Raw genomic sequence first — 21,884 nt, forward strand, 5'->3', positions numbered from 1 at the left:
CATCCTCGTGAGTTTTGTACAAATTCTCCTGGACCCATAGACCAGCCATAGATCAGCTCTGCCAGTGAGGCATCTATATCATACTTAGTGCCGTTTGTATGCCAAGAGTACCCACAGTAATTGGTCAACCCAGTTAGGTCCCTGCAGATGTGCCATAAGGGCTGATTTCAAATTCCTGTGGAACCTTCCATTGGATTGTGGGTGGTATGCAGTTGTGTGGTGTAACTTGGTTCCAATCAGGGTGGCCATTGCTGACCACAGACTTGACATGAATTGGGCACCCCTGTCAGACGTGTTGTGTGCAGGCAGACCGAAACGTACTATCCAGATGGAAATGAGGGCCATGCGCAGGTGTCGGTAGTCATGTCTGCCAGCAGAACTGCCTCTGGTCACCGCATGGGCTGATCCACTATAGCGTGAAGAAAACAGGAACAACATGACACCAGCAGGGGGCCTACAATGTCCACATGTACATGGTCAAACTTCTGATACCTTGGCTCAAAAGGTTGTAGTGAGGCTTTTGGGTGTTGCTGGATTTTGGATGTGTGGTTATGAGTGCATGTCTTCACCCAATTGCTGATCTGTTTTCAAAGACCATGCCACACAAATATGTCGGCTACCATCTGGACAGTCATTCTGATTGATGGATGTGCCAACTCATGTACCACATCAAATACCTGCCACCTCCAGGCCACTGGAACGATTGGGCCAGGGCGACCTGTAGATATGTCACACAGGAGTTTGAGCTGCCCCGGACCTACCGGAATTTCTTACAGCTGCAGCTTCAATTCTCCTGTCCCATGACATTAATTTCTTTTTGTCTGCCTGTTGCACTTTCACGAGCGTAACATAGTCCACCAAAAGGTGTACACAGATTGTATGGCCGGGTGAGACAGCGCATCTGCCACTATGTTGGCCTTTCCTGTGATATATTCGATGGCCATTGTGAACTCAGAAATATATGATAAATGTCTCTGTTGATGAGTCAACCATGGATCTGATACCTTAGTGAAGGGAAATGTAAGTGGCTTGTGGTCCGTAAAAGCCATGTAATGCCTGCCTTCTAGAAAGTACCTGATATGTCTGATAGTTAAGTACAATGCCAACAATTCTCGATCAAAAGCACTGTTTTTGAATTCTGGTAGTTTTAGGTGCTTGCTAAAGAAAGCCAATAGTTTCTAATGCCCATCAATGTACTGTTCAACCACCCCTCCTACAACCGTATTGGACACTGTCAGGGCTGTCAGGACATCATTTCTTGGGTGGGCCAGCAGTGCTTCCTTGGCATTCTCAAATGCTGCCAACAATACTTTGTCCCAAGTGACATCCCTTGCCTTGCCTGACACCAGGGCAAAGAGGGGGTGCATAATGGGAGCTGCTAATGGTAGAAACCGACGATAAAAGTTCACCATTCCAATGAACTCCTGAAGGCCATTAACTGTGCTGGGCTTAGCGAATGCCCAGATTGCCTTGACCTTTGCCAGTAGTGGCTTTGCTCTGTGTTTGTAGATTCTATGGGCCAGAAAATTGATGGTCGCTAACCTGGAATGACACTTGGCTGGGTTGATGGTCAGCCCAAACGCATTCAAATGAGTGAAAAGCTTGCACAGGTGGGACAGATGTTCCTGACAACTGCAGTTAGTAATAAGTATGTTGTCTAGGTATATGAAGGTAAAGTTGAGATCGTGTCCCATTCTGTCCATTAAACATAGGAAAGTCTGTGTGACACTCTTGAGCCCAAAAGGCATGCTTCTGAATTCTAAAAGGCCAAAGGGAGTAATAATAGCCATTTTTGGAATGTCATCCGGGTGAAACCCCCGGATCAGATTCACCTTGGAAAAGATGTAAGCTCACTGCAGGTTGGATGTAAAGTCCTGTAAATGTAGTACTGGGTAGCAATCCAGTGCTGTAACCTTGTTCAAACTACAGTCATCACCACAGGGTCTCCACCTGCCTGTGAATGGGTATTGTACAATGGTCCGATAGCTCCTGGGCCTCCCTACTCCACATGTTACCCAGTCCCACACCTCTTTGGCCAGACAAAGTTTATCTAGAGGGAGCCTGCGAGCTTAGGCATACACCGGTGGCCCTTCTGTTTGCATGTGGTGCTGCAACCCATGTTTCGGCGTCCCCGAGGTGAATTGCGGCATAATTATTGCAGGGAATTCCACCAACAACCTGGCAAATTCATTCTCCAAAAGAGTAACTGAGTTTAAATGCAGGGCTGGCAGCTTGGATTCACCTAGGGTGAAGATCTGGAAAGTGTTGCTATGAACAAGTCTTCGTCCCTCTAGATCGACCAGCAGGTCATGTAGTCTGAGAAAATCAGCTCCCAGTGGTGGTTGTGCAACTACGGCCAATGTGAATGTCCATGTGAACTTAGTATCGCTGAACTAAAGTGGGATTCCCCACATGCCAAATGTCTGGATTGTAGATCAGTTTGCGGCTTTCAATTATGGCCCGGGTTTCCTGTTATATTTGTCAAAGCAGCATCGAATGAGGAAGCACGATGATCTCAGCCCCTGTATCCACCATGAAATGTCAGCCAGAATGTCTACGCAAGAGAATATAAAAGATAATCTCGATGGCCGGCCGCCGCAGCCATTAGCCATAGCTGGCCCCGCTGTTTCCATGAAATGCACAGAGAGGTTGGTAGTGGTGGGCTTCAGTGCGTCATCGTTGATGGTTGTGTGATGGATTATGTTATATTTTATGGTTTAAAAGGAGATAAATTGTGGCAGGTTTTTTTTTAAGTGTAGGTCACATGCAAACATTTCAAACAGATCTCATTTAAAATGCCAGAGCTCTGCTCAAGTCAGACAGTTCAGGCTCCGGGTCCTTTGCAAAAACTTTGAAGAATGCCTATAAGGACTTCACAAGTAGGTGTTAATTGGACATGCAGTGGAGTAATGCATTATTATTTTGGAAAGCAACAGATGAACGAACTCAGAAGATTGGGTCCGGTGCTGCAGTCTGAGTGCAGTCTGCTGTTCTAAAAGGGTCATGTGGTTTTCTCTGTGTGTGTGAGAGAGAGAGAGAGAGAGAGAGAGAGAGAGAGAGAATACAGTTCTACAGTCCAGCACCAGCATCTGGGACTGGAACAGGACAAGCTGGCAAATTTGAGGAAAAAAACAATTTGGTGAGTTCTAAGTTCAGCCTGGTCAAAGCCCTTGTGGTCCATACAAGAGGAGAAGACTGGCTGCATAATGTTACACTTGAAATAAGGGAAACAAAAAGAAACTCTGTGAGACCTGAAAGAAAGAGGTTATCATTTGGAAATCCCTGATTGGGAAAGTTTCTTCAGCAAGACACTGAAATGGCTGTTCAGAAGAAATCAGTTGTGGGTGTCCAATGAGAAATAAATCTATCTCTGAAAACCAACAAGAACCTTCCTGAGTGGTAACCATTTACATTTCAAGCTCCAAAGCCTGGCAAAGATTAATAAATGTTAAATTCTGCACTCAGTATAAGAATTGCCTGATACCAGTGAACTTGAAGGAGTGAGAAGTGAGATTGGACTGTGACCTTTTCTGAGCTTATACACACATTACATACATGTGAGCTTAGAATTAGAAGGGGGTTAAGTTAGGTTAAGTTAAATAGTAATAAGTTAAAGTTTGATTCTGTTTTCTTGTTTAAAGATTATTAAAAGTAACTTTTGTTTAAGTAACCATTTGTCTTGGTGAATATCTATTGCTGCTGGGTTTTGGGGTCCTCTGGGCTCATAACATTAAAAACACCAATGGATGCTATCTTTGTCCTATTGTCTTCCGGACGAATGGCAGTCTGACAACAGATTTGATCGACCCTGCTGCCAGTCTACTGTTGGAGTTGCACGGTCCTGCTGCTGTGAGTGGGAACTGCTGACCTATCCTACAGATGCCACACTTCCTTGTTTAGCCTGCTGTAGAATGTCAACTTTCCGTGAGTCACTGAAATCCTCATCGGCCAGCAGCATGCACATATCTTCTAGCAACTGCTCTAAGAAAGCCTGTTCGAACATGAGGCAAGGCCTATGCCCTTCCGCTGGTGCCAGCATTTCAAGCCATCCAAGTGAAGTAAATGGGCCGCTTGCTCACGTCGTGAGAGGCCAAAGATATGGATGAGCAGACTCTTGAGCACCATATACTTGCCCTCCTCGAGAGATTGATTCAGAAAATTGGAAACTCAGCATGCCATCAAGGGCACTTTGTACATAGTAGTACCATGTAAAATCAGATGTCATCTGCCTCAACTGGAATTGGGCTTCTGCTTGGTCAAACTGTACACATGATTGTGAAGTTCAAAATGTTGGCAGTTTCCAAGCCATGGCACGTATCAAAGAAAAATGTTTTATGTTTTCCAAATATCATTTGGTCCATCAGAGTCATCAATGTCGCAAAGTATTCTGTACTGAGCTACTATAGACGTTGGTAAACACATTGTGGAATCACTGCACATGTTGTGGAGTTGATGTATATGTGGGGAAGACAATGTACACACTGTGAAATCTAGTGCAGGACTGACACCTCCAGGCTTGCATCCTGGGCTAAAAGCCATCACTGCTTCTGTCACATTGACAGGAAGTGACATCATCAGCAATGTCATCAGCCTTGATAATGACCTGTGTTGGATGCAGATCAATTTCCTGCATTTTCCACAGCACGTCTGCCATTTTGGGAGCGAGTTCATTTGCTGGTAAGTGGGTTGTCACACTATAATAAAATAAAATAATATAATATCAATACAATATAGTCTGTTTGATTAAAATGTGGGGTACCTTGGATGTAATGATATGATTTAAGTGTAATGTATCCTTTTGAATTTTGACATACATCTATTTGTAATCTATATTTTTGGATGTTAATTAAAATTATTTAAAAAAAAAGATAAATTAATGGAATTAAAATTCAAAACAAAATGCTAAGGGGTCTAACTGTGTGTATCCCAGGGCTTCAAGAAAGATGTTGATGGGAATGATGGGCACACGAGGTGTCACCTTTGAAGTTTCTGTATATATTAGACCACCTCTCACAGTTTAGAAAGCAGCATAAGTAATGCTTCAGTGTAAGGGATGGAGTGAATAAACAGAGTACATAAGATCATTTTTCCTGGAATGAATAATAGCAAAAATGCTACTGTTTTGAAAAGCAAACACAGCACTTGTGAGAGGTCAACAGAATTGACCAGAATAAACATAGATTCATTACAAAGGAAATCATGGTTGATTAATATGTTAGCTGTCTGCGTTTCTAAATAGTAATGAAATGATGGAAGCAGTAGATAAGGTATATGTAGACCAACCCACTCCCACACATAGCATTCTATCCTTGGCCCCGTCGATTGTCAGGGTGAGGCCAAACGTAAACTTGAGCAGCAACAATTCCTTCTGCATAGTCTCAAACCCAATAGACAAACATCGATTATTTCCAATTCTAGGTAACTCCCACCTCTGCAGTTTTGCCCCATAAGAACGCAATCGTTGGGGTCCAGAAAATGTCATCACGAAAAAAAGCGGGATCACTCTAAATTGGGGTTCAAGAAAATCAGCATTCACACTGACCCAATATTGACCTAACTTTCTAAAACACTCCTATTTTTGCCTTATTTGACACCTTTTTTTGCACTTTTACCTTCTAGCAAGCAAAAAAAACTTATGAATTAAAGAATTCCATGAATAAATTATTGTTGTAACAGTTGAAATTAAAGCACAAATTAATTTTTAGTGAAGCTTTTTAATAAACAAAACAACAAATTAAAACATTCAAGAATAATATCAATCATCATTTGCAGTTTATTTCTTTAAAAATTCTACCTGGTGTCTAAACCGGTCTGTTTCCAATTCACCCTCACTGACAATATATGTTTTTTAATTTTTTTTATTTTTCACACTATGAACCATATTAACCAAAATTCACACATTTCCCTCTTGAATATACACAGTGTCCTTTTCTCCCTTCTTTTCCCCCTTCCCACCAACCTCTAAACCCATTAAACTTTCAACATAGACAATACAATAAACCCATTAAACAATGTCATCACACAATGAAAATAAACAAGAAAAAAGTGTCATCTACTTTTACACACTGGGTCAGTTCATTTTGTCTTCTTCTCATTCTGTAATTTTAGGGGGTGGAGATCCGCGGTAGGCCCTCTCTGTTGTGTTCCATGTACGGTTCCCAAATTTGTTTGAATACTGTGACATTAATTCTTAAATTATATGTTATTTTTTTTCCAATGGAATACATTTATTCATGTGTATGGACCATTGCTGTACTCTCAGTCTCTCTTCTAATTTCCAGGTTGACATTATACATTTTTTTGCTACAGCTAAGGCTATCATAATAAATCTTTTTTGTGCTTCATCCAAATCTAGGCCTAGTTCTTTACTTCTTAGATTACTTACAAGAAAGATCTCTGGATTTTTTGATATGTTGCTTTTTGTGATTTTATTTAATACCTGATTTAGATCTTCCCAAAACTTTTCCACTTTCTCACATGCCCAAATTGCATGTTCCTGTTTCCTTCTTACAGCGAAAACATCGATCTGATTCTGTTAGGTCCCATTTATTTAACTTTTGGGGCATGGTGTATAGCCTGTGTAACCAATTATATTGTGTCATGCGTAACCTCGTGTTTATTGTATTTCTCATAGTTCCGGAGCATAGCTTTTCCCATTTTTCTTTTTTTTTCTTTATGTTTAGATCTTGTTCCCACTTTTGTTTGGGTTTATAGCTTATTTCATTGTTCTCTTTCTCTTGCAGTTTGATGTACATTTTTGTTATAAATCTTTTAATTATCATTGTGCCTGTAATCACATATTCAAAGTCGCTTACTTCTAGTAACCTCAGTCTGCTTCCAAATTGTCTTTCAAGTAGGTTTAAAGTTGGCGGTATGCAAACATTGTACCGTGAGTTATATCATATTTGTACTTCATTTGTTATTCGATTGCCTTATATGTCTCATCCAGGGTGGGAACCTCATCCAGCTCTAGCCTTAGGGGCTGTTGAGGGAGCTGGAGCAGGGCGGAATCTTGGACTGAGCGGTTGGCACTGAAAAGAGATTGGAAGTGTTCTGACCATCGGTTGAGGATGGAGATCTTGTCGCTGAGGAGGACTTTGCCGTCTGAGCTGCGCAGCGGGCTTTGGACTTGGGGTGAGGGGCCGTACACAGCCGTTAGAGCCTCGTAGAAACCCCTGAAGTCGCCAATGTCCGCGCTGAGCTGTGTTCGTTTGGCGAGGCTAGTCCACCACTCATTTTGGATCTCCCGGAGTTTGCGCTGAAGATGGCTGCATGCGCGACGGAAGGCTTGTTTCTTCTCTGGACAGGACGGCTTTGTAAGGTGAGCCTGGTGGGCAGCTCGCTTCTTTGCCAGCAGCTCCTGGATTTCCTGGCTGTTTTCGTCAAACCAGTCCTTGTTTTTCCTGGAGGAGAAGCCCAGTACAATCGAACAACTGAAAAGTGGCAAAGCAGCAGGTATGGATGGAATCCCCCCAGAAGTCTGGAAGGCTGGCGGCAAAACTCTGCATGCCAAACTGCATGAGTTTTTCAAGCTTTGTTGGGACCAAGGTAAACTGCCTCAGGATCTTCGTGATGCCACCATCATCACCCTGTACAAAAACAAAGACGAGAAATCAGACTGCTCAAACTACAGGGGAATCACGTTGCTCTCCATTGCAGGCAAAATCTTCGCTAGGATTCTACTAAATAGAATAATACCTAGCGTCGCCGAGAATATTCTCCCAGAATCACAGTGCGGCTTTCGCGCAAACAGAGGAACCACTGACATGGTCTTTGCCCTCAGACAGCTCCAAGAAAAGTGCAGAGAACAAAACAAAGGACTCTACATCACCTTTGTTGACCTCACCAAAGCCTTCGACACCGTGAGCAGGAAAGGGCTTTGGCAAATACTAGAGCGCATCGGATGTCCCCCAAAGTTCCTCAACATGATTATCCAACTGCACGAAAACCAACAAGGTCGGGTCAGATACAGCAATGAGCTCTCTGAACCCTTCTCCATTAACAATGGCGTGAAGCAAGGCTGTGTTCTCGCACCAACCCTCTTTTCAATCTTCTTCATCATGATGCTGAACCAAGCCAGGAAAGACCCCAACAATGAAGACGCTGTTTACATCCGGTACCGCACGGATGGCAGTCTCTTCAATCTGAGGCGCCTGCAAGCTCACACCAAGTCACAAGAGAAACTTGTCCGTGAACTACTCTTTGCAGATGATGCCGCTTTAGTTGCCCATTCAGAGCCAGCTCTTCAGCGCTTGACGTCCTGCTTTGCGGAAACTGCCAAAATGTTTGGCCTGGAAGTCAGCCTGAAGAAAACTGAGGTCCTCCATCAGCCAGCTCCCCACCATGACTACCAGCCCCCCCACATCTCCATCGGGCACACAAAACTCAAAACGGTCAACCAGTTTACCTATCTCAGCTGCACCATTTCATCAGATGCAAGGATCGACAATGAGATAGACAACAGACTCGCCAAGGCAAATAGCGCCTTTGGAAGACTACACAAAAGAGTCTGGAAAAACAACCAACTGAAAAACCTCACAAAGATAAGCGTATACAGAGCCGTTGTCATACCCACACTCCTGTTCGGCTCCGAATCATGGGTCCTCTACCGGCACCACCTACGGCTCCTAGAACGCTTCCACCAGCGTTGTCTCCGCTCCATCCTCAACATCCATTGGAGCGCTTACACCCCTAACGTCGAAGTACTCGAGATGGCAGAGGTCGACAGCATCGAGTCCACGCTGCTGAAGATCCAGCTGCGCTGGATGGGTCACGTCTCCAGAATGGAGGACCATCGCCTTCCCAAGATCGTGTCATATGGCGAGCTCTCCACTGGCCACCGTGACAGAGGTGCACCAAAGAAAAGGTACAAGGACTGCCTAAAGAAATCTCTTGGTGCCTGCCACATTGACCACCGCCAGTGGGCTGATAACGCCTCAAACCGTGCATCTTGGCGCCTCACAGTTTGGCGGGCAGCAACCTCCTTTGAAGAAGACCGCAGAGCCCACCTCACTGACAAAAGGCAAAGGAGGAAAAACCCAACACCCAACCCCAACCAACCAATTTTCCCTTGCAACCGCTGCAATCGTGTCTGCCTGTCCCGCATCGGACTTGTCAGCCACAAACGAGCCTGCAGCTGACGTGGACTTTTTACCCCCTCCATAAATCTTCGTCCGCGAAGCCAAGCCAAAGAAAGATACTTCATTTGTTCAAAAGGTAATAAATTATTTCCCAAAAAACAATTTTCTATACTTTTGATCTCTTTTCTCTCCCATTCTCTAAAGGAAAGGTTATCTATTGTGAAAGGGATTGGTTGATTTTGCATCAATAATAATTTTGGTAGTTGGTAATTTGGTTTTTCCTTTCTACGTGAATCTTCTTCAAAATGTTGAGCAGATGGTGCAGTACTGGTGAACTTCTATGTTGCACCAGCTTTTCATCCCATTTATATAGTATATGTTCTGGTACATTCTCCCCTGTTTTATCTAGCTCTATTCTGCTTGAATCTGGTTTTTCCCTTGTTTGATAAAAATCTGATAGATATCTTAATTGTGCTGCTCTATAATAATTTTTAAAGTTTGGTAGCTGAAAACCACCTTGTTTGTACCATTCTGTTAATTTATCTAGCGCTTTCCATAAGAATTTCCTTATTATTTTCTTTAGCTCATTGAAGAATTTCTCTGTTAAGGGAATTGGTAACGATTGAAATAGGTATTGGTATCCTTGGGAAGATATTCATTTTAATGCAATTTACCCTTCCTATCAGTGTTAGTGGTAAATCTTTGCAATGTTCCAAGTCATCTTGTAATTTCTTCATTAATGACTGATAATTTAATTTGTATAGATGGCCTAGATTATTATCTAGTTGAATACCTAGGTATCGGATTGCTTGTGTTTGCCATTTAAATGGTGATTCTTTCTTAAACTTTGTGAAATCCGCATTATTCATTGGCATCACTTCACTTTTATTTGCATTGATCTTGTACCCCGATACTTCTCCATATTCTTTCAATTTCTTATGTAATTCTTTTATTGATGAATCTGGTTCTGTTAAGTATACAATGATGTCATCTGCAAATAGACTGATTTTATATTCCTTCTCTTTTATTTTTATGCCTTTTATTTTATTTTCTGTTCTTATCAGTTCTGCCAAGGGTTCTATAGCTAACGCAAACAGTGAGGGAGATAGTGGACATCCCTGCCTAGTTGACCTGCTTAATTTAAATTGGTTTGATATATATCCATTTACTGTCACCTTCGCCATTGGTCCCTTATATAATGCTTTAATCCAATTAATATATTTCTCTGGTAGGTTGAAACTCTGTAGTACTTGGAATAAATAATTCCATTCTACTCTGTCAAAGGCTTTCTCTGTGTCTAAAGCAACAGCCATTGTTGGCATCTTATTTCCTTGTACTGCATGGATTAAGTTAATAAACTTACAGATATTGTCTGTTGTTCGTCTTTTCTTAATAAATCCAATTTGATCTAGTTTTACTATTTTTGGTACACAGTTGGCCAATCTATTTTCTAATAGTTTAGAAATTATCTTGTATATGAGTTAAGTAGAGATATATACACAGTGTATATATCTGGTGTCTATACAATGCTGGTGTTAGTGGATCCTTCCCCGTCTTTGGTATTACTGTAATTATTGTCTTACATGAATCTGGCAAATTTTGTGGTTCTTCTATCTGGTTCATTACTTCCAGGAGAGGAGGAATTAATAAGTCTTTAAATGTTTTATAGAATTCTATTGGGAGTCCGTCCTCTCCAAGCATTTTATTGTTTGGTAGCTTTTTTAATATATCCTGTATTTCCTTTATTTCAAATGGTTTTATCAATTTGTTTTGCTCCTCTTCTTGCAATTTTGGTAGTTCACTTTTAGCTAGAAACTCATCTATTTTGTCTTCTTTCCCTTCATTCTCAGTTCGATATAATTGCTTGTAGAATTCCTTGAAGTTTTCATTGATCTCTGTTGGGTTATATGTAATTTGTTTGTCCTTTTTCCTTGATGCCAATACCGTTCTTTTAGCTTGTTCTGTTATAAGCTGCCAAGCTAGTATTTTGTGCATTTTTTTCTCCTAGCTCATAATACTTCTGCTTTGTCTTCATTATGTTCTTCTCCACCTTGAACGTTTGTAGAGTTTCGTATTTTATTTTTTTGTCCGCCAATTCTCTTCTTTTTGTTGTATCTTCCCTTGTTGCTAGTTCTTTTTCTGCACTTACTGTTTCCCTTTCCAGCTGTTCTATTTCCCGATTGTAGTCCTTCTTCATCTTAGTTACATAACTTATTATCTGCCCTCTGATGAATGCTTTCATTGCGTCCCATAATATAAATTTGTCTTTCATTGATTCCGTATTTATTTCAAAGTTCATTTTAATTTGGCACTCAATGAATTCTCTAAAATCCTGTCTTTTAAATAGCATGGAGTTTAAACTCCATCTATACGTTCTCGGTGGGATGTCCTCCAGCTCTATTGCTAATAACAGGGGTGAGTGATCAGATAACAATCTAGCTTTATATTCCGTTTTCCTAACTCTCCCTTGGATATGGGCTGACAACAGGAACAGGTCAATCCTTGAGTATGTTTTATGTCTACTCGAATAATATGTGTATTCCTTCTCCTTTGGGTGTTGTCTCCTCCATATAGCCATAAGTTGCATTTCCTGCATCGATTTAACCATAAAATACTACTTTGTTCTTTCTCCTAGTCTTTTGTCCAGTTTTATCCATCTTTGAATTCAAATTAAGGTTAAAGTCCCCTCCTATCAGTATATTCCCCTGCATATCTACAATCTTCAAAAAGATATCTTGCATAAACTTTTGATCCACTTCATTAGGTGCATATATATTGAGCAAATTCCAAAATTCTGAATAGATCTGACACTTTATCATTGCATACCTCCCTGCTGGATCTATTATTTCCTCCTCTATTTTGATTGGTACATTTTTATTGATTAATATACCTATTCCTCTGGCTTTTGAATTATATGATGCTGCTGTTACATGTCCTATCAATCTCTCTTTAATTTCTTGTGTTCCACTTCAGTTAGATGTGTTTCCTGCACGAATGCTATATCATTTTTTTCTTTTTTCAGTAAATGTAATAGCCTCTTTCTTTTGATTTGGTTATGTATTCCATTAATATTTATAGTCATATAGTTCAACATGACCATTTCATACTTAGTTTACCTCTCATTTCCGCTTCCTCACCACCACCTTTCCCCTTTTCCCCATTTCCATTTCTCAGTTTTCTTTTTTTGAATGCACTGTATGACAACACTTCTAAAACATAAAATATTTCCACTATTTCCCACATCTAAAATTCCCTTAACCCCAAATGTCCCCCACCTCTCTAAGTTGCCCCTTGTTCCTTGCTGGGCAACCACAACTCCCCTCTCCATTTGGATTGCGAACCCGCATGCAAGCATCAACTGATTTCACAGTGAGTATTATTCTCTCCCACCCAGCCCCCTCCAGAAAAATCTTTTATCTTCACATATAACAAAGCTCACCCTCTTTAATTTCCCCCCTTACTTCCTTTCTTCTCTTTTCTTTCCCTCTAGTTCTTACTTATACATTATTTTTTTCTTCTTTATATGTAGTTTGTCATCATTCTTTGTTCTTGTTACATCTCTTCATCTCTCTTTCTGTCTTGCAAACGTTCTGCAAATTCTCGTGCTTTCTCCGGATCCGAGAACAGTCTACTTTGCTGTCCCGGGATAACTATTTTAAGCACTGCTGGATATCTTAACATAAATTTATAGCCTTTCTTCCATAGGATCAATTTTGCTGCATTAAACTCCTTCCTCTTCTTCAGGAGCTCAAAACTTATGTCTGGTTAGAAAAAAAAATTTTGACCTTTGTATTCCAATGGTTTTTTTGTCTTCTCTCATTTTTATTTCTTGCCTTCTCCAATATGTTTTCTCTTGTCATGTGTCTCAGAAACTTTACTAAAATGGATCTTGGTGTTTGTTGTGACTGTGGTTTTGGGACTAATGTTCTGTGTGCCCTTTCTATTTCCATTCTTTCCTGCATTTCTGGCATTCACAGGACTTTTGGGATCCATTCTTTTATAAATTCTTTAATATCTTTGCCTTTTTCATCTTCCTTAAGGCCCACTATCTTTATATTGTTTCATCTACTATAGTTTTCCATTATATCCATCTTCTGAGCTAACAACTCCTGTGTTTCTTTAACTTTTTTGCCACTTTCTTCCAATTTTCTTTTTAAGTCGTTCACTTCTATTTCTACCGCCATTACACGTTCTTCCATATTTTCTAATTTTTTCCCTACATCTGTATACCAGCTACTCACTTTTTCTTCTGTACTTTTCATTTTTCTTTTCATTTCACTAAATTCGAGTGTCAACCATTCTCTTAATGCTTTCATATGTTCTTGAATTTTTTTTTTAATCTATGTCAATTCATTTTACCTTCTATTCCTCTGTGCAGAGCTTGGTGTTCTCCTTCTTCTTCTGTGTCTGCTCTTGGGTTTGTGTTTTCTATTTCTCTTCCTTGTATCTGTGTCTCTTCTGACTTTCTTGTTGAGCTGCTTGTCTCAGTTTGTTGGGTATTTTTTGTTTCCATGGTGTCTTGATGCTGGTCCTCTTCTTCTGGGTTGGTTATCTGTTGTGTTCTCATTGACTATATTTGACAGCATATGGGACCCACTGGCATATAGGACCAAATAGGATTTCATGAAAAAATTGTTTTTTGTACTTACCTCCAATTTGCTTGGGATCCTCTCCCTCGCTCCCTCCCGCCAATTGCTCCCTCCCATCCATCACTCGTTCTCTCCCACAGTGCTATGAGGGGAGCATTGGGCCTCGATGACCAGGCTTTATTTGACAAGCCTAACCATCAAGGCCCAGCGTTTCCCTCAAAGTACTGCGGGTGAAGAAGGCTTTTAGTATGCTGGCCTTTATCAATCATTGCATGGAATATAGGAGTTGGGAGGTGATGTTGAGATTGTATAAGACGTTGGTGCGGCCTAATTTGGAGTTCTGTGTGCAGTTCTGGTTGCCTAATTATAGGAAGGATATAAACAGAGTGGAGAGAGTGCAGAGAAGGTTTACCAGAATGTTACCTGGGTTTAAGCATCTAGAGTATAGGGAGAGATTGGACAGATTAGGTCTTTATTCTTTGGAGCGTAGAAGGTTGAGAGGGGATTTGATAGAAGTATTTAAGATTATGAAAGGGATAGACAGAGTGGATGTGGATAGACTATTTCCATTAAGAGGAGGAAAGATTAAAACAAGAGGACATGAGTTAAGAATTAAGGGGCAGAGGTTTAGAGGTAACATGAGGGGGAACTTCTTTACTCAGAGAGTGGTAGCCGTGTGGAATGAGCTTCAGGGAGAAATAGTGGCGGCGGAGTCAATTGTATTATTTAAGAAAAGGTTGGACAGGTATATGGATGAGAAGAAGATGGAGGGTTATGAGCATTGTGCAAGGAGGTGGGACTAGAAAGGGGTATTTGGTTTGGTGCGGACTAGAAGGGCCTAATGGCCTGTTTCCGTGCTGTAATTGTTGTTATGTTATGTTATGAGAGAGCGAGGAACAGGAGGGAGAGAGGGAGATGTTTGGTCCCTGTCACCTGCCCCCATGCCTCATTCAATTTGTTCAGGGAGCTGTGCTCATCCAAACAAAGCCTGATCACCAAGCCCCAGTTCTCCCCTCAAAGCACTGTGGGAGAGAGCGAGTGACAGGAAGGAGGGAGGGAGAGAGAGAGAGTGATAACTGGCAGGTGAGATGGAGGGAAAAAGAGAGAGAGCCTTCTTACTGGGAAAAGTGAGCAGTGGTGACTCCAGAAAGCACAGGTGGATAGTTTGAACACTTTCCTCCTGTTATCATCTTGCAAAATGGCAGCACCAAAATGTCACCTTCGCATATAGAACCCGAGGTGGTTTATGAGACATTTTTTTTGGAAAAATGGGGGGACCTATCTGTCATCAAATACAATGCTTCCATTCTTACTTTTCCTTATAACATTGAACCCCTTGCATGACCTCTCCACCTCTCTCACCTTCTGTCCAATACCATGTCATCTCTTAGCCTCTCCCCACCTCCTTTTTCCCTCATTTTCTTTACCCCCGCCCATGATACATTTGATATCACCCCTTTCTTCTCAAGCCCCAATAAAGGGCTGACCATTTCTACCCATGGATGCTTCCTGACCCGTTGACTCCTTCCAGCTTCTCATTGCTTGGCTAATGTCCTGAAGTCTGGCACATTGTGCATTTAGAATATATCATTTCAAGACAAGTCGAAACAAAAAGGCAATGAATATTGCATCTCCACCCTGTTGTGGTTATGACACATTCCTTATTATCTTACAAAAGCAAATGAAATCACCTTTTGCTCATTGCACTGACTTTAACATCAGTTTCAGCTGGAATAGAGTAGTACAGTGGAAGTGAGAGTCAGCTGCAAATGATTCTTGGCTGTTCCCTTTGGAATCAACACCAGATTTTCCTGAATCCCTTCACAAATGACTGTTTCTCAAACAACGGAGTAATGAACTGAGCTAGCAATGTATTTTTTTTTAGCATGTTCTTCACAGAATCCAAGGTACTATATCCATTACTTTTGTTGGTGTTGAAACTCTGAAACCATTCTGTTCGCTGTTGTTTTTAGTTGCTCTCAGCTGCAAGGAGTGAGGCAATTCCAGTGCAAAGTAGAAAATAGGTCATACACTTACTGCATTAGTTCATCTGTGGTGAGACCACTGTTAAAGCATTGGATTAAAAATAAAAACCAAATTCTTTCTATGTTCGATGGTTCAAAATCCATTGATATTTTTTGTAATATATCCCCCAAAAGAAAAAACATAGGGTTTCTCAGGAGTTTAACACCTATTACCTGAAGAAAATCTATTAAATTAGTCAAAAAAAAATCAATTTGAGGCATGTCCATGTAGAGTGTAAAAAAGTGCCTATGTCCTCTTTCCATCGAAAACACATCTGAAATATCTAACTTCAATCTATTAAGCTTTTGTGGTGTATTGTATAACTGATGTATGAAATTATATTGCACCATTCTATATCTAACACTTATTGTATTTTTCATACTATCATAACATGTTTGTGTCCAATTTCTATCATTTATATCTATGCCCAGGTCCACTTCCCACCTTTGTTTAGAAATTTATGAAAATCTTTCTTCTTTACTCCCCTCAAAGGTAATAAATACATAACTGATATGAACTTTTTTGTATTTGGATTTGATATTATTGTTTCTATTTCATTATCCTCAAACAGTAAATAAGCTAATCTTTCCTGTAGATAAGTCTTTAATTGATAATAACTGAATATTGTATTATTTTACAATCCTAAGGATTCATAGGGCCATTTCTGTGAATATAATTTGAGAATTAGATACTGATCAAACTTTACCAACCATGGTAAAGTTCCCCAGAAGACAAAGCTCTGGGTCTACTGGGAAGGTGACTTCCGCGATCATAGTTAGGGTATCACAGAGGTTATACCAGAAGGTCCTCACCTTCTGGTAAAGCCAGGTAGAATGTAAAAAGGAACCAACCTCTATACCATTCCTAAAACACATCTCTGATAATTTAGGTTTATATTAGTGTAAGTTCTGGGGGGTGAGGTAGAGTTGATGGAGAAAATTATAAAGGACCAATCTATACCTGGCTTTGACAGTAGCCAACAAACTTCCCTAACACAGTTCTGACACTGTTCATCAATTGTTGTGTCTAGGGCTGACTCCCATTTAACCCTAGACTTATGCAAGCCTGGCTTTTGGCTCTCATTCATCAATAAAACGTACATTCTAGAAATAAACATATAATAGTTTCTCCTTTTCAGTGAGTCCCAGTTGAGTCATTTCAGGGCCCAAATTGGCCCTAAGGAAGGATCACAACTGAAGGTAACAAAAAAGATCTTATTGGACAAGTCATATTTCTTCTTCAGCTGCTCAAATGACACATAAAGTCCTTTTTCATAACAGCCATTGATACAAGTTCATTTTGTCTTACAGGTGTATTCGATGACAATCCTCTTTTCAGCCAAGAGCCTTCACAGGTCTCACCCCATATTTTAACCATGTGTTTTAAAATGGGGTTGTCTGTTCTGATGGCTATAATTCTGGAATTCCAATTATAAATGAAATCATTATACACCTTCTCTTTCAGAGAGCGCAATCCACTTTGTACACAGGAGGGGGGTATCGTCTCTCTCAAAAAAATGAAGAAATGAATCTCACTTGGGGTGTCAAATAATACTTTTTTGAAATGAGGCACAAAATCCATTGATATTTTAAATAACAAATAGCATATAATGCACTGAGATGTTCTGCAAAAATGATTGTTGGGAAATAGCTCTTTGTATTTCATTTAAATTTTCAGCCTTGCATGTCTTGATCTGTGGTTTGAGCCTGACCTATTTTTGCTTGGCTGGTTCTTATAATGTAATAAATCATACCCATAATTTTGACCAGCCTTCCCTAATGGCTGTAACATACCAGCTATGAAATATTACATTTTAAAGAAACAAAATGTCTTTTTTATGATGCTTTAAACTGTCAAGACTTTATAAAAGGATTTATAGTGCTTTTGAAGTATGGTCATAATGAAGCTAAATACGCGAGTCAAATGTCACACATCAAGGTCCTAAAAGCGCAGCGAGATAAATGATAATGGGTTGATTGTTATATACATTGTACAATGTACATAGGTACCAACATTCTTTGTAAAATAAGACACCAATTAAAAAAAAACATTACATTTAAAAGAGGCAAATGCATACAAAATCGCCGAGAAGTGTGAATCTGTGGAATGCTCTGCCACAGAGGGTGGTAGAGGCAGATTTGCTGATTGTGTTCAAAAGAAAGTTAGATAAGACTCTAGTGGGCAAAGGAGTTAAGGGTTATGGGGATAAGGCTGGAAAGGGGTACTGATGGTAGTGATCAGCCATGATCTGTAAAATGGTCGTGCTGGCTCGACAGGCCGAAGGGCCTACTCCAGCTCCTATTGTCTATTGTCTATTGTCTAAAATGAAAGATTATGAAAACTTTAAAAAGTAGCAGAATTACTCAGTATGCAATGAGGAAAAAAATATATAAATTATGAAAGTTGATGAGCACAAAATACAAAAACAGACAGTAAAAGATTTTCTGATTATCTAAGGTGGACAAGAGCAGCTTAAGTCACTGTGGATCTAAGGTGGACAAGAACAGCTTAAGTCACTGTGGGTCCCTTGCAAGATGAATGGGTGGAATTGATAATGGGTAACATGGAAATAAGAGAGGATCTAAATGACTATTTTGTGGTGGTCTTCTGGGTGGACAAGAGCAGCTTCAGTCACTGTGGATCTAAGGTGGACAAGAGCAGCTTAAGTCACTGTGGATCTAAGGTGGACAAGAGCAGCTTAAGTCACTGCGGGTCCCTTGCAAGATGAATGGGTGGAATTGATAATGGGTAACATGGAAATAACTGAGGATCTAAACGACTATTTTGTGGTGGTCTTCTGGGTGGCAAAGAGAAATGTGATGGGGGTGAGGACCTCAATCCAATCGCTATCAGTAAATAGTGCCCAGAGTCCAGAGAATTTGATAAGTTATCACAAACACCTCTAACTTTTGCCATTTCTTTCAGAATCCTGGAATACATTCCATCAGGACCAGAGACTAAATATATGCGCTATCACTACATTAATTCCACTGTTTTAAAAAAAAGTAGGAAAAAGGCAAGTACTATAGGCCAGTTAGCTTCACATCCATAATCAGGAAAATTGCCTATCGTTAAGGAAGAAATAATGAGAAGACTGGATAGAAATTGCTCCATTTTGCAGATACTTTGCATGGATTCAGGAAGGGCAGGTCATGTTTAGCAAATTTACTGGAAACCTTTGAGGATATAATGAGAATAGAGGGAACAGGTGGAATTTGGGCATTTGGATTGATAAGGTGCCACATAAAATATTTCCCAATAAGGTAAAGGTGCATGGATTTGGTGGTCAAGCATTAGCATGGATAGAGGATTAGTTAACCAATAGAAGGCAAAGAGATGGGATAAATGGGTCTTTCACTGGTTGCCAATCAGTGGTGAGAGGATTGCTGTAGGGTCAGTGCTGTGCCCTCAACTGTTCACGATATTTATCAGCCATTTAGATGAGGAAACTGACTGTAGCGTATCAAAGCTGGCTATGCGGAAAAGCAAATTGTTCAGAGGATGGGGAAAGTATGCAGAGAAACCGAGTCTGGCAGATAGAGAACAATGATAGAAAACGTGAGGCCATTAACTTTGGATGGAAAAATAGAAAGTATTATTATTACTTAAATGGTAAAAGATTGCAGCATCTTGTTGTGCTTGTGCATGAATCGCAAAAAAAAAAAAAGATTGGTTTGTAGGTAATCAAGAAGGAAAATTGAATGTTAGCCTTCAGTGGTAAAGGGATTGAATTTAAGTGCAGGGAGATCATGCTGCTACTCTATAAGGTACTGTTGAAGCTGCATCTGGGGTACTGTGTGCAGTTTTGGGCTCCTTACTTGAGGAAAGATACAATGGCTTTGGAGGTGGCTCAAAAGAGGTTCACTAGGTTGATCACAGAGATGAGGGGGTTAGCCCATGAGGAGAGATCGCCACATTGCTGGTGAGGGATCAGAGAGGATCTTGTAGAAGCACATAAGATAATGAATGGGCCAGATAAGATGGAGGCTGGAAAGTTATTTCCACTGAACGACAAGACCAGAACTAGGGGACATTGTCTCAAAATTGAGTGGAGCCGCTTTAGGACCGAGATTAGGAGCAATTGCTTTTCCCAGAGAGTAGTGAATCTGTGGAATTGTCTTCCCAAGGAAGAAGCAGAGACTGCTTCATTGAATATACTTAATACACACTTGGATTGATTTTTGCATAGCAGGGAATTGAGGGTTTGGGGAAAGGGAATAGGTGGAGCTGCATCCACAACCAGATCAGCCAATGTCAAGTGGCTTGTTAAGTGATGGAATAGATTTGATGGGCCAGATGACCTACTCCTAATCATATAACCATATAACCACTTACAGCACAGAACAGGCCAGTTCGGCCCTACTAGTCCATGCCGTAACAAATTCCCACCCTCCTAGTCCCACTGACCAGCACCCGGTCCATACCCCTCCAGTCCTCTCCTCTCCATGTAACTATCCAGTCTACCCTTAAATGTAACCAATGATCCCGCCTCGACCACGTCTGCCGGAAGGTCATTCCACATCCCCACCACCCTTTGCGTAAAGAAATTTCCCCTCATGTTCCCCTTATAATTTTCCCCCTTCAATCTTAAACCATGGCCTCTAGTTTGAATCTCCCCCACTCTTAATTGAAAAAGCCTATCCACATTTACTCTGTCTGTCCCTTTTAAAATCTTAAACACCTCTATCAAGTCCCCTCTCAATCTTCTACGCAATCTTTTTCTTGTGTTCTTATGTTCAACAATCCTTGCCTACTCCAGGGATTTGCTTATTGGGATTTTATTTTTCAAGTCTTGGAGTGGCACTTAAAAACAGAACTTCCTTGTTCTGTGCCAAAAACAGAGTGATGTATATCAATCTTTGAATTTCATTCAAACCAGAAATAATACTTAAATTTATACTATAATTGATCCTATGTGTTAGAAATCTCCTCAAGTGGTTCACTTTAGATTGAGTTAACAACTTTAGCTGTGTACAGCAGGATGGGCACATTTGCCGATAGTGAAGTCATTTCAAAAAGTAATTAATTGCCTATGAAACCTTTGGTTTGTCCCAAGATTTCAGCAGACAATCTGCCAAAAAAACTGCTCTTATTTTTCATCCAGTGCGGGTGACATAAAGCAGGATCACAAATATCAGAAAGATGAGTGACCACATTTGAAAGGAGGGAGGGAGGGAGGAATGTTGACTGACGAAATTGTTAACTTTAACGGGAAGAGGCCTCATGGTAATATCAGATCCAAGGAGCAGTTCCTGAACATGTAAATTCTCCGTCAGTGTTGCATTAAGCTACCAGTCTGGATTACATTTTCAGCTTCCAGAAAATACTCTTGTATTCTGCCTCAGACCAAGGGAGCTGACTCATTGTTCCTTGAATTCAAACTTTATACAATATCTTAAAGAATAAATATGTGATTCCGGTGGAATGAATGAGCAAGAGACAGTGGCTGACTGGGAAGAAAACTGATTTATCTACATTTACCCACAGGTGAACAAGGGAACAAAGGAGGAATGAACCATATAACTTCTCTACCATTTCAGAAATTCAGAGCTGATATTTTACCTCAGCATCATTTTCCTATACCAAAATGTTAGTTCTCTCAAAACCTCAAAATCTATTGACCTTTGTCTTCAATAGTCTGAGCATCTGCAATCAACTTGCATGGAATATTTCAAAAATTCATAGCCCTTGAGATGCAATAACTTTTTCTGATCTCTGATACGAAGAGCAAATCCATTTTTCAGAACCAGTGATCCCTCATTCTGCGGAGCCTCGCCACACCAGTCCTTCGACCCATGTGAAATATGTGCATTTAAATTAAATCATCCCAAGAATGAGACTGGTGAACCATCACTGCACTGAGTCAATCTTTGGCTTGGCTTCGTGGACGAAGATTTATGGAGGGGGTAAAAGTCCACGTCAGCTGCAGGCTCGTTTGTGGCTGACAAGTCCGATGCGGGACAGGCAGACACGGTTGCAGCGGTTGCAGGGGAAAATTGGTTGGTTGGGGTTGGGTGTTGGGTTTTTCCTCCTTTGTCTTTTGTCAGTGAGGTGGGCTCTGCGGTCTTCTTCAAAGGAGGTTGCTGCCCACCGAGATGTGAGGCGCCAAGATGCACAGTTTGAGGCGATATCAGCCCACTGGCGATGGTCAATGTGGCAGGCACCAAGAGATTTCTTTAGGCAGTCCTTG

General features: G+C 40.7%; 1 long non-coding RNA gene across 1 annotated transcript; it reads left to right on the forward strand.

Moving 5' to 3' along the window:
- The first annotated feature begins 4,602 nt into the window (after positions 1-4,602).
- Positions 4,603-21,531, forward strand: LOC138753720 (uncharacterized). Its single transcript, XR_011351387.1, has 3 exons — positions 4,603-4,677; positions 18,620-18,710; positions 21,182-21,531. It is a non-coding gene; the product is annotated as an uncharacterized lncRNA (long non-coding RNA).
- Positions 21,532-21,884: the final 353 nt, after the last annotated feature.

This window comes from Narcine bancroftii, chromosome 1 (assembly GCF_036971445.1).
Source record: "Narcine bancroftii isolate sNarBan1 chromosome 1, sNarBan1.hap1, whole genome shotgun sequence".
Taxonomy (NCBI): Eukaryota; Metazoa; Chordata; class Chondrichthyes; order Torpediniformes; family Narcinidae; genus Narcine; species Narcine bancroftii.